The sequence below is a fragment of the Dipodomys spectabilis genome, unplaced genomic scaffold (assembly GCF_019054845.1).
Source record: "Dipodomys spectabilis isolate Male_0828 unplaced genomic scaffold, ASM1905484v1 ptg000085l, whole genome shotgun sequence".
NCBI lineage: Eukaryota > Metazoa > Chordata > Mammalia > Rodentia > Heteromyidae > Dipodomys > Dipodomys spectabilis.
Genome location: NW_024870762.1, coordinates 4,086,057 through 4,096,154, shown reverse-complemented (window position 1 = coordinate 4,096,154; position 10,098 = coordinate 4,086,057).

Sequence of the window (10,098 nt, the reverse complement as noted above, 5' to 3'; positions counted from 1 at the left end):
ATTAACTCTCACACCAACATAAGCATCATCATCAGCCCATTAACAGCACCCTGCCCTGGATCATGCTGGTGCTGTGGTTTGCCAAGGGAAAGCCAAAGTGGAGGAGCGAGTATCTGGGCTCTCAGCCCAGTGCTTAGCCTAGAGCACACTGTGTGTGGTTCATAGATTTTGCAGTGAGTAGGAGGGTTGCAGGTTAGATGGACTTCCAGAAGAAAAGGTTAAGGAGAGTCTTCGGCCTCTGGCACTGACAGGGGCTTTAGAGGTCTGTCTTCCTGTGTGCCTGGAGAGTCCTGGAGAGGGAAGGTTGGCTCTAAATCTCAAAGCTAGTCAGTGACAGAACAGTGGTCCAGCCCAAGTGCTCCAATGATTCCTGCCTATTCCATCTTTCCCAAGCCTAGAATGTTTCCAGGGGGGTTCTGAGTGAGGTTCATTCTTCTATGCCACCCCAGGCTACTCATTCAGGCTACCAGGGAAAGGATCTAGCCTAGTTAGTGGTGGGGATTAAGTACACATCAGAAAAGCCTAACACTCAACACAACCTGGGCTGGGATTCAGGGGTGCAAAAGACCTGGCCACTCCCCAGGATCCTGCATTCACTTTTTTTTGTTTAACCACTTACCATTTACCTGCTGGCCTCTGTGAGCACCATTTCTGTGCTATCAAAGCACCAGGCTGGTGGGCACTGGACATGCCAAGCAACCTAGAAGCCCTGAGGTTGGGTAGGGGTGTGGGGGGGGGGAGGGGAAAGGGGGAGGAGATGAGAAAAGCTGACACTAATGAGGGCCCACTGCCAGCCTGGAGGGGCAACCTGTCTTTTAAGGGTCCTCCTTCCCACCTGGAGCCAAAGGCATCAAGAAGGGTAGAGGTAGCTATTCATCTGACTTTGAGAGGCAGTGTCTGAAAACACCCTTTTGCATTCTCTCCAGCTGGATCCCTGCCTTTGTCCCCCAGGACCCCCAGCATCGAGGCGGCTCTTTCCACACTATGAAACAAATGCACACCAAACCACACAGGCCCCGTCTCTAGGATTCTGTGTCTTAGTCATACAGCCGCTCCCTCCCCTCCCCCCGCCCAAATCCAGCAGGGTGCCAGGCACAGAGCAGGTGCTTTGAGTCAGTCTCAAAGCCTGGGCCTCACATGGGTTTGCTGTGTGATTTCAGACAGATCACTTTGTTTCTCTGGAGCTGGACTTAGTGTGTCTGTTTTTTCAGACTTTTTTTTTTGAAGTGTATTTTAGGTTAAGATATGTGTTTTTATAAAACAAAACTAAGACAGCATGTCAAGCATGGGTTGTCTTTCCCTTCATACTTGTGTTATATTTTGATATTTGTGTTCTTTCTTCCTCCAAAAACAAACAAAAATGGCTGACCACAGCCCATAGTCAAGTTCCCTGTTATGGACACACTCTTGGGTGGTGATGCGCTAGTAGAAGCACTGCCCTTGAGGCTCTTTGGTGCTTCTCCGTCTCCTCTTCCAAAAGCCTTCTAGATGTTTCCAACAAAGACCTGGGGTTCTGCCACCTGTGACCCCCACCACACCATTCCATATATGCCACTGGCCCTCCATCTCCAGCCTGGGCCTCCAGAAATGAAGCTTGAAATCTGAAGCTCCTAGGGAAAGTTGGGTTCCACTCTGAGCACCTCAGTATGGTTAGGGAGTTCAACTCGGTTCTCATGTCCCATGCTATGCCCCTACCTGAGTAATAGTCTGAGACAGAGACCTCTGAAAAACTCCAGCAGAAAGCCCTTGGCTTCTGCCCCAGATTCAGCTTGGAGATTTCTCTCAGTCCTCCTGGTCCTATTTTTGCAGGACGTTCCATGCCCATCTTTCCCCCACCCAGGAACTTTCCCTAAGAGAAAGAGACACTGGGCCAATAAATGGGAACCAAGGTGTTCTGGGCAAGCCTGGATGAATGGTGACCCTAAATGGGCCTTACTCATCCCCTCCCTATGGGCTCTGAGGTAGGGATGAGATTCTTTCACACAAGTCTGAAAGGGCCACTAACTTCACGCAAGAATCTCCCGCCTCCCTGAGGCAGACCATGCTGCTCTCAGTGGTCTAACTTGCCACCCTATAGCTTTTGTGGGCTACTATGGCCCCTCTTCTTGGATGACTAACCCCAATGTTGGATGAGTTCATACCTGCTAACCCTACATTGAACCGTGAGCAAGGGATGGCTATGTGAACCAGTCCTGGCCAAGAGATGCAAACAGAGATCTGCTGGGAGGCTTCCAGGAAGGTTTCTTGGGACAAGAAGAGTCTCCCAGGCATTTAGTTCTTAATCTGACTTTGGCTGTCTTGATGAGCCCCCAGAGCTATCATAGTGACAGCCAACCCCAAGAATGACAAAACAGGAAGACAGAAGGAGCCTGGGGCTTGATGACATTGAGCCCTGAGCTAGCCAAGTGACCTTGGGCTCCAGAAAGCCAAATGTAGTAGACAACCATGTTGGTTTTGCCTGCCTGACATCCCTTCCTCTTCCACTAACAACCTCCACTAACAGTGAAGCCTGGTTTTCCTTTGCAGAGCTAGCTGTTTATCTCTCTCACTGTGTGCATTTGGGTAGGAGTCCTCCCATACAACACATACACACACACACACACACATACACTTGCACACATGGACACATGCATGCACACACACATGTATGCATGCATGCATGCATGAACACAGACCACAGATTGTAATCTGGGAATGGCCCATCAGCATTTTCATCTTCCTAGTCCTTGTGATTAAAAGGTGAACATGTGGCCTGACAGGGCCAAGGAGATCAGTCCCTGAGCTTCTGCTGGGACTCATGGGAAAGAATCTTTCTTTTACAGTGGTGTCTCGAAGCTGAGACACCTAGGATGTGGCGATGGCAGCCATCTTTGCAACCCCAGGAAGAGTCTGGACATGATGAGAAATGAAAATCTGAGCCCTGGGATCACCTTGGGAATCCCCCTACACCTCTCTCCCTGGATATCCCAGTGGTATCAGCCAATAAACGACAAGGTAGTAAACTCCTAAGTGGCTTTCCACAGGAAGTCCCCATCAGCCTGGTGCAGTCTGCCGCCTCCATTCATTGTTATTTGGAGATATCTATGGTTTCTCTAGGTTGTACTCTGCTGCTTTGAGGCTCTAGAGGGGGCTATGAGCCCCTAGAGTCCTGTCTACAGCCTTGCCAGAGCTTCTGTCTACCTCCTCCAATGCCAGGCCAGCACTAGCTCATCCTTGAGTTCAGGCTCTGACACAGGCAGAGAAAGCCAAGGCTTCTGGAAGCTTCTGCTGTCTGCCTCCACAACCTGAGACCTGGCTTCCAGTGTTTGAGTTGCATATGTGGAGGAGACATAAAGAAACAAGACCAGGCAAAAGGAAGGCAATGTACACATCAAACAATTTTCCTGCTATAGGGATCAAAGCCAGAACCCCCTCACTGGGTTGTTATGAGGATTAAATAGATAACGCCTACCAAGAGCTGGGCCTAGTACATAGAGCAGTGCTCTCTCCCACCATTCTTGCTGGCCAGTATGTCTATGTCATCTTGTTCATCTTGCTTCTCCCCATTCCCCCAGCCCTGGCAAGAAAAAAAAAGAAGATCCTGAAGCTACTCCATCTCATTAAAAGGCAGCTGCACCTTCCCACACTCATAACTAAGTTTGCCAGCAACACCTTCAAGATACAGGGGGGCCTGACCCCTCCTCCACACCTGCACTGTTCCTGCACTGGTCATCCGGGCTCTGGACCCTCCTGGTGGAGGTTAATGACAAAACCATCACCACCTGACCTCAGAACTCCTGCCTTGTACAGCAGTCTTGCGGAGGCCTGAAGTCAGATCGTGCATTGCTTCGCTCTAAACCCTGAAGTAGCCGCCTCAGAGTTCTTACCACTCCAGCCTTTTGCAGTTACCTGTCTCTAGGGCCACACGCTCTCCCCATCCCTGGCACTCTCCTGCCACGTGTGCCCTGGGCTTTGTTTCTTAAGTCACCTTTTCTGGAATTACCCTCAACAACCTCCCACTGAAACAGATGGCGGATACCTCTACCTGGGCACGAGGGCAAAAGTTAAAGCTTATTAGCGTACAGCTAAATACTGTTAAAGCACTGTTACTGGGAAGCCTTTGTTGTAGACAGGCTTCTAAAAGTTGGTTTTCTCTTTAAATATGCTGAGATGTCGGGGATCAGGGAGACAGCTCTCTAAGTGACAGCTGCTAGACCTTTTGCCCCAGACTCCACTGGCTGGGGCAAAGGACTGCCAGCCAGGCAGCCCATTGGCCTATTTCCTAACGCTCAAAGCAGGATCCAAGCACCCAAACCAGCTCTGGAAGGTGCTGCACCTTATTGGACTTTTGCTATCATAATAGTGGTTTTCCCTCCAGAAGACCCATGCTTGGTATAAACCTAGTTTTTTTGTTTGCATAAGGAACTGAACCCTGATTGGTGCCAACAGGAGAGGATTGCTGTGATTGGTGAGGACATCATTTTCCCTTCCCCTTCCAGCTTATAAACTAGCCACTCAACTAGGAGACACCCCCCCCCCTCTTCCTGGGAGACCCTTCCTGCCTCCCTCTGCTGTTAGGACATCTAACATGCAGCAGTAGCAGAGAGGGTGACAATAAGGCTAGAAAGTGGTGGCTGTGGCAGAAGTTGCTGCATGGAGCAAAACTGACCAGAGTGGAGGGGGCAGGCAGTGGCTGGTGAACCAGTGGACAGCAGAGAAAGTAAAACTGACAATGGCCAGCAGGGATTATACAGGGGAGTGACCTCAGCTCAGATCCCTATCTGGAGCACAGAGGAGCTGTGGTGTTTAGAACCCCACTACACATGTGCAACCCTAGCAGTCGAAGGCCCAGGGCAGTCTGCTGCTTGCCTTTGCATCTACACTCCTGATTACAGAAACCTTCAAGGTCCTGGCATAAGTGTAGGTGCTTTTCCTTCTTGACCCACAATTCCTGTCTGGGTAGAGCTAAAGGGGGAGGACCCCATCCAGCCAGTTTGAAACAGTTTCACCCTCCTTTGCCTCCACCCCCCCTCCCGTCCCCCCCCTCCACTCCTGTCCCTGACCTGCCCCTCCCCCATCTCTCATCTCTTTGACAATCATATCTGTGCTCAACTCTCTTTGATAGCTCTGAGCTGGGCAGGGAGTCCTTGCCAACAAGGACCATTCCTAGCTGCCCAGAGGCACTGTGTGGTATCCTGTTCTCTTCACCACTCAGTATGGAACTGATGTTCAGGCTGTGTTTGACATGACTCGGGTACCTTGTCTGGGTCTAGTGTCTGTAGCAGGTCAGGTGTGATCCAGATGCTGTGCACGGTAGGACCACCCTGGACAGGGGAGGGAGACGTTGTCCCTGCCCTTGAGGAGTTGCACTCTGCCTGATGTATTGTATACCTGCTGCTAGTATCATGAACCTAGACAGTAGGGCCACATAAGTGGCCCCAGGACAGGGTTCATGAAGATGCAGGGCCTTGTGGACATGGGAGAGGGCGACAGGCTCCCGGGCCCCGCTGCTTGGGCCACTAGTCACCTCGTCCCTGTCTTTTTCTCCACTGTCCCTGTTGTTCATATCTTAATTGTCTCCTGTCTGGAGTATGCCAGCATCCGCCCAGCCACCATGCAGGTCCCTTCACCCATTATTTTTGTAGCTGCCAAAAGCCCTGTTGATACACATAAGCTTAACTTGGGTCTTTCCTGGCTAAAGTCTCTGCTACCTATAGCAGAGCCATCTTCACCCACAGGTGAAGCTCAGCCTACGGCTGTGATGTCCTTAGCACTGACTTCCACTGGATTTCTGGGAAAATTAAATAAATTTCATCTTTTAAAATGAAGCAATTACACACTGCTTCCTACAATCAGGAAATTATACTGCTGGTTTGAAGAGCAAAAAAAAGCTGACATGGTCCTATTGGGTCCACACGTGCAGGCAGAGTACAAAGAGGCTCAGTGGGGGAGCAGGGGGAGCCGTGGGCTCCCGCTGGCCACTGTCAGCAAGGCCACCTATTGCTCCATAGCACTACCAGTGGACTTTCTCTGTTTTTCCATCACACCTGGCCTGCATCCCTCGGTTCCTTCTTGTGTTTGCTTTCTTTGACATTTGGGCTCATGATCCTTGGTCAGGGAATTTCCAGCTCCTTCCAGGTACACAAGGTCTCTGTGCTGCCCCTCTGTGCATCTCTGATGTTAGCTCCTGCTCTGCTTTGCTCCTTTGACTCCAAGAGTAAGTAGTTCCAGTGGCTCCCTACACCTCCAGGGTTATCGCCTTCCTTGCTAGCTCTTGCCTTTTGCCCCAGCTGATCTTTGAAAGCTCATTCAAAGAGGTTGTCTGGGGTGGGAGCTAGACAATACTTGGATGGAAAGGAGCATGGAGAACTTTCGGGGGAGGTAACTTCCTGGGGACATGGACATTTTGTGTATCTTAATGTGTTAGCACATACCTACCTCTGTGTATGTACATACACTTATCTCCACTGAGCTGCCCACTGAAAGTGAGTATATTTTATTGCTTGAAAATTACACCCCCCCCCCAAAAGAAATGAACTCATTACCTGACTTATGAAATGGCAACCCCTCTGTGCAACACTCCAATAATAATAAAACTATATTTCAAAAGAAGATTCTACCCCTAAAAGTATACTTAGCATTCAGCCCAGTGCTCTCCCCTGCAGGAAGACATTCCAGGTGCCTGAATAGGACTAAGTGGCCCTGTGATGGACTGTCTCACCACTCACCAGCCTAGATCACACCCAGGCCAGGAAGAGCCAAGCATACAGGAAGAACCTCAGTGTTCATGTGTAGGAGGGGCAGTTTGGCATGAGCTCCTCCTCTTTTCTCCAGTTTCAGGATCAGAGTCTCTTAGATTCAAAGTCCTGTTGTTCCCTAGCTGTGCAACCTCAGGTACATGACTTCTTTGAGCTTTGAGGAGATCCACTAATGAACTTGCTTCCCAGACAGGTGTGAGGCACAGACGTCTCAAACAAGACTCTTCTACCCCGGAATGCACCATTGAAAATCTCCCATCACTCTCCTGTGCCAGCCCTGCGCCAAAGGGTTTCCATGCATTAACAAATGTATGTCTTTGGTACCTTTATGCATGAGGAAATTGAGGCACAGGGTGATTAAATGTCTAGCCCAGGGCTGAGTTGGTGGAAGCAGCTGAAGTACAGATTTGAGCAGCCTGGTTCTGCTTGGTGCCTGCAGCCACTCCATCCAATGTATGCAACAAACAGCAGCTGCTATTTGTATTATGTTATTATTTCTCCTCCTTCTCCTCCCCCAGACAGCAGAATCATCTCTAGTCTTTAAGGTCACTGTTACAGTTCCCAGTGAAGCTTGCGAAGGCAGATCTCTCTCTCTCTCTCCACAGCGTTTCTGCATGGAAAACTGGTGGGCCCCACCACCAGGCATAAACACTGCCTTCTATTGATGGGAGCCAGGCAGATTAACCACACAGATGGTTCAGCATCATCCACAAACATTTAGCCAACACCTGTGGGATTCCAGGCAGTAGCTGGCATCAAGGAGAGATGGGGCCCTCCTAGCAACCTCCTCCCCAAATTCAGTTTTTCTGAAATTTGTGGGAAATTACCCTAGTCCAGGAGTTAACTCGCCCTGCAGGAATCTGCTTCACTGACTGACTACAGCTATTTCCGGGGGCCGGAACAATGCCTGGAAGTACAAGATTTCTGGAGGGGAGCCCCTCCTTGACCCTCCTTAACCCAACTGGGACTTTCCCAGTCCTTTCTTGGCCCCTTCTCCCTCTGCCCCAGCACCCGATTCAAAGTTTGCACCATCTTCCTTAGCCAATCACAATTAGAAGGTGCTCAGACAGGAGGACTTGTGTGTGACCTCAAATTGCCTATTAAAAAGGACACAAAGACGTGGCTGGAGGCCTGAGACAGCTGGCCTTAAAAAAGTCACTGTTTATCAAAAGCACCCCGGTCTTTGTTTGAATCCCGCTCTTCTGGCGCCTAGGCCTAGCTGGTTGCTAGCCTCCCCTTGCCAGCGGGTCTGAGGTCCTGGTCCGCCAGGCCTTACGGGGCCACGGGCAGGGTTAGCCAGCTTGTCGCAGAGTGACCTAGCGGAGCCCAGGGCCCAGGAACCAGGAGCAGGCAAGACCCGAGTACATTTAGGTCAAGTTGGCCCCATATGGACAGAGCTCGGCCTGCCTGGAGTCCCCCACCTTCCAGCCAGTTCAGGGCACTCCCAAAGCGGTGAGGAACTGTTGAAACCTGTTGTGTAAATGTGTAAGTAAGTGTGAAACTATGAGTGGCTCCACCAGTAGTTCAAATCCACGGTCTTAGACTACGATGAAGAATTTTTTTTCTAAAAGGGCTGCTGGCCCTGGGGATGCCCACATTCTCATTCCCTTTTCACAGAAGGGAATCCAGCCATCCGAGTTCTTGGAGGGTCCCCACAGATGGAGCGGGGTTCTGGGTTTTCTCAGGGGTGCACAGAGCTCTCCAAGGGAGGTTGAGTGTAAAGTGCCAAAGGGATTCTCACAAGAATGTTTAAACTTGTCCCCAGTACCCTGGTAATATGGCCTAATGGGGTGGGGGTGGAGTGGGGTGGGGAAAGGGAAGGGGGCACTACAAATTTACAATCCAGAACATATAAGCTTTCCTCTTTAGGTAAGGACCTGAATGAATCCTGAGTTAGGGTGCACCTCACCCACTCTTCTTAAAAGATCTTAAACAGATTAAGAGCTCCTGAGGAGTGTTCAAAGATCAATTCATAGGCTAGTATAACATTAACACTTGACTATGTTTTTTAAAGAAATCTTATTGACAAAAGTTTTTTTTTGTCTTTGTCTTTCTAAAGCTATCCTTGGAGGTTACTTTCCTCTTAAAACACCAGTTTTAAAAACTGAAGTCTGGTTCAACTACTCACTGTGTCCCTAGGGAAAATGGTAATCAGCCTTTAAGATTTGGGAACTAGCAAATATGTCTCTGGGTTTTTACATTAAACATAGAGAAAAGAGTTTAAAAATGTTTTTTCTCATACAGTATTTTCTTGAAAACTCTTTTCAACTGTTCAACAGTTTTCTAAGAATTATTTCAAAATAAAGGGAAAAATAAGTAGATAAAAAAGTATAAAGAAAAGTGTTAAAAGAGTTAAAAAGGAGGGATGGGCTTTGGGGAGGGAATTGAGGAAGCAAAAAATGGTTTCCTTTAAATAAAAAAGGAGGGGCTGGGAAGGTGGCTCAGTGGTAGAGAGCTTGCCTTGCATGTATGAGGCCCTGGGTTCGATTCCTCAGCACCACATAAGCAAAAAGAAAAAAGCCGGAAGTGGCGCTGTGGCTCAAGTGGTAGAGTGCTAGCCTTGAGCTGAAGAGCTGAGGGACAGCGCCCAGGCCCAGAGTTCAGGCCCCACAACCGGACCCCCCAAAAATAAATAAATAAATAGATAGATAAATAAGTATTTAGAAAGTAAAATTTATCATAAATCTTTGTTCCAGGAAAAAAAGGAAAAATTAAGACAAACCTCGAAATGTTCAAAAAAGTAGCAGATGGTATGTTTTGAGTTTTATAGGATAGAGGTTATAAAACTAATAAAACTGGTATGTAATTGTCTGTGATTTAAAAACTGATCTAAGGCCAAAATTAATACACTAATATAAAACCAAATAATAGCAAAGGCAAGTTTCATTTAAGTGTCTATTTATGTCACGGTTCTTCAAATGGTTAAGCAAAACTGAAATGCTAATTGTTGTCTTCTAATATTTCTTTTCCCCAGGTATTGAAAGCTGTGTTGGATACAAAGTGGAAAGGACACCAGGCAGCTACTTTACCACACCAAGGACTGTGTGTTCTTCATTGTAATAAAGGCTTAGTGACATCTATAATGCTGTTAATCTTAGTACCCTGAAATGCTGTGTGCAATGGAAATAACTGAATTGTTTAATCAATTATGATTTCAGACTTTCACCATGACTACTCTTAAATCTTTTGTCATTACATGTTTAATTCTGCAGCATTTACAGTCAGACCCACGGAGGGATAAATGACTCTTACAAATGCTTATTGGTCAAACTGTAATTCTTAATAAATTCCAGGTAAGCCCTGCTTGAAACTATTTCTATTTATCTTTTTTTGATGAAGTTGGAAATAAAAGGGTCTATTG